Source organism: Sorex fumeus, unplaced genomic scaffold, assembly GCF_029834395.1.
Source record: "Sorex fumeus unplaced genomic scaffold, SorFum_2.1 ptg000033l, whole genome shotgun sequence".
NCBI lineage: Eukaryota > Metazoa > Chordata > Mammalia > Eulipotyphla > Soricidae > Sorex > Sorex fumeus.
This window is the reverse complement of record NW_026606090.1, coordinates 14,181,138-14,185,163: the sequence shown is the minus strand read 5'-3', so window position 1 is coordinate 14,185,163 and position 4,026 is coordinate 14,181,138.

Here is a 4,026-nt window from a genome sequence, read left to right as displayed (position 1 = left end):
AGTAAAGCTTCACTTCTACTTGTTTATAGATTTTGTCTTTAGGTCAGAGTGCTATTCCAAAATAAACAGAGTTAATATGAATGGGATTTGGGGAGACCAAATAAAGCAGTTGGCAAAATGAAGCAAATTTCCTTCTTAATTGTGGTTCTATAGTGCCCTGGGACTTTATTTCAAATGCCCTGTGGTAGTTTTAGTCTTTAACTTTAATTAACAGAAACTTCCACTTGATTGCACTGTCTACCTTCTCCAAGGAAGACAGTTACCTCTTCCCACAGGACTATGGAAGGTTCTCACAGACTTGTCTCCCATGGGACTCCAAATCTGTTGACTCTTCAAAATTCTCTATGGGTCTTTTTTTCTTGTTGATGAATATAATGTTAATAGGTTCCCTTAGAACACTGTAAAATTAACTGTAAAGTCACAGTTTTTCCCATTAAAATAATGTCAATAAAACAAAAGGAATTAATATCAAAAGTGTTAAATAATAAATGAAAAATATCATAGAGCTCATAAGAATGAATCCTTTTAAGAAGCCCCAAGGAGATAAACTAGCAGTCTGGTGATTAAGATCAAATTTTCTAGAAATAAAACATCACATATATCCAAAGTCTATTTAAATCTATACTTTTGTAAACTTAAGCACCAATGTCAACCAATTCAAAAATGAATAAATTATCTATTCCTTTAAATTCACCCCTCTTTTAATTCAATTCTCTTTGTTTATTTGCAATATAATCTCTGAGACCTATGCCTCTATCAAAGTAACTATTTAAATGAAAACTATACATATTGGATTTGTTCCATTAATTTAAATTGTTACATATCAATAATTTAAATTAATTTAATTTATTAATTAAAATAATTTCAAAAAAATTTTTTATTAGTGAAACACCATGAGGCACAGTTGTAGATCTACAATTTTTGTGCTTGGGTTTTGACCATACAATGATCAGATACCCATCCCTCCACCAGTGCCCATCTTCCACCACCATGGATAATATCCCCCCCACCCCCATCCCCCCATCCCCCACTGCCTCTGTGGCAGGGCAATCCCCTGTGTTCTCTCTCTCCTTTTGGGTGTTGTGGTCTGCAAAAGAGGCATTGAGTGGCAAACATGTTCAGTCCATAGTCTACTTTCGACATGCATCTCCCCTCCTGGGAGGATCCTCCAAACACCCTTTATTTGGTGCTCCCTTCTCTATCTGAGCTGCCGTTTCCTCTAGAATGCCCGGCTGGCCACTAAGCTATGGAGTAATCCTCCTGGTGCTGATCTCAGCTATTCTTGGGTATTAATCTCATACTTTGTTACTTTATATCCCCCAGATGAATGCAATCTTTCTATGTCTATCCCTCTCTTTCTGACTCATTTCACATAGCATGATACTTTCCATGTAGTACCACTTGTATGTAAATTTCATGACCTTTAATTTCATGACCTTTAATTTAAATTTAAATTTCATGACCTTTAATTTAAATTATTGATATGTAATCAAAAATATAATACAGGGAACACACATTTACTTATTTGGGTGCTATGCCCAGCAGTGCTCAGGAGCTACTCAAAGCTCTCATCTTGGGGTAATACTGGCAGTGCTTAGAGAACTGTGCAGTGCCCAGGGACAAATCCAGACCTTCCGTATATAAAAGCACACACTCGGCCAGCTGCATTCTTGCTCAGCTCAGTTGCATAGACTTAAAATTTACAACTTGACAAGCTTAGTCATAAGGTTGCTCTGTGTATAAAAAAGTGAAAATATTTACCACACTTGAAAGTTTCTTCCTGACCCAGAGTCATCACTACATTCTGATACTTATTTTCTGTTCTCTTTAGCAAAATCTAATTCACATCCATATTAAAAACTAGTTTACAATATAAAACTTTAGTAAATGAAGTCAAAGAGTGAGTAATGTGTTCTGATTTATTTTACCACATAATTATTCTGAGATTAATCCTTGTGGTATGCATTAATAGTTCATTCCTTGTTTATTACCTTATAGGATTCCACACTATGAATATAATACCATGTCCATCTACTTCTTGGCCTGTTTCTGGTTTGGGATGACAAAATTATGAAAGGTAATTCTTGAAATATTTAGGTACCTTTACTATTTGTGTGGATTGAACCAAACTGAGCAGCATTGTAAGGATCTATCTCACAGTGATTCAATTAAAAAATAGTTTAAAATAAAATAAATAAAATTAAATTAAAATAAAGGAATATATGTCATAACCACATCAAAATAAGATGCACTGGGCCAGAGAGATTGTGTAGTGATTAAGTTAATAGCCTTGCATGCTACCAACCTAGTTTCAATATCACATAATGATAATCACAAAATCACATAATGATTTCTAGAGTATCACCAGGAGTGATCTCTGAGCATAGATTCAGGACTAAGCCATCAACACCACTGGGTATGGTTTATAACAACAATAATGTTAATAACAACAAAAATATATACATGATAACCAAGGACTGCCTTAATGCATTGATCTCAGTAACCCAAGTGTAAACTTCATTTGTTCTTTCTATAAAAAATTTACATGATGCACTTTTTTCATTTATTTAAAACTTGTTAGCTCATTTTTCAGAGTATTAACACTAATATCTTATGTAAACGTAAATTTTCCAGAATTTGAACCTCAAGGATTTATGGAGAGCTGATCTAACAGAGATCTGGTCATAATTTTCAGGACTTCTAAATACTTCTTTCATTACATACCATTTTAGAAAGTTGAATATTCTCACAAATTGGGAAATTTTTACTTGAAAAAATAAAATCATTTTGACCAATTTCCAACATCTTGGATGACCAAAAATATGCATTTGAATTTTGAAACATAAGGCAGGAAATATTCTAAAAAAGGAAGACTGTGAAAGTTCACCTGTCCAAATTATTTCACGTTACACATACTTATAATTTTCTCATTAAAGTAAATTATCAAAACTTTCACAGGAATTGAATACCAATTTCTTATAACCCAATGCTGTCATAATTATTGTTTCATCTTACCTACACTTTTACAGTAACAGTTCACTTTCTGGATTCTTTTGACTCTTATTTTTGGCATATATATGTATATATGTATAATATATATGTATTATATATGATTGCATATATCAGAATATATCAGAATCCAAAGAAGAATATATAAATATACGAATCAAAGATGCATATATATATTTTCATACTTGAATCTTAGACATTCTCTAGTGAAGATGATGCTTATATCTCTTTCCTTTTAAAAAGAAATCTTTCTTCCCTATTTAATTTAAGCATATTCACTTTTTCATAAATTTTTCCAGCTCTATTTAGGTATTCTATGTTTTATTGGGATGGGTTACTCACATGTGGTTTTCAGGTGGCCCAAGAAATGGAGTTTCAATTCTGGGATGTGAAGATGCAGTTCTGCTTGGGCCCTGTAGTATGGGGGCCTACAAATTCAATTCTGTGATGTTCCAAGACTCCAAGGTTACACCAGTAGATCAATGGGAGAGCATGTGGTATCAGGAATGCTACACATGCATGCTAACTGCAGTTCAATCTCCCTTCCTGGTAATCTATATATAAATTAATATTAATATTAATTAATATATTAATTCAGGGACATTCCGAGATGAAATAATAATTTACTTTCTAAAAGGCAGGCAACCTTTCTTGTCTTGCAACCTTGACTGAATGTGGATTTGTTTAATTTATTCTATTTCATTCAACCCTTAACTTGTGGTCCTCAGTGCTGGATTTTCTTTCTTATCACCTAACTGCTTCATTAATAGTTCTCTGCTTTGTGTAATAGTGCAAAACTAAAGTGTAACATACAATTTTGGAAAGAACATTCTTTTGTTGTTGTTTGGGGACTACGTAGGCTGTGTTCAGAGTTTTCTCCTGACTATGCTCAGGGATCACTCCTGATAGGCCCAGGAGTAATCCCTGAGAGCATAAATTTTGATGAAATTAACAGGTGACTTGTCATTTGAGGATCATACGGGGTGCTGGTTATAGAACCCAGGTTGGCTGCTTACC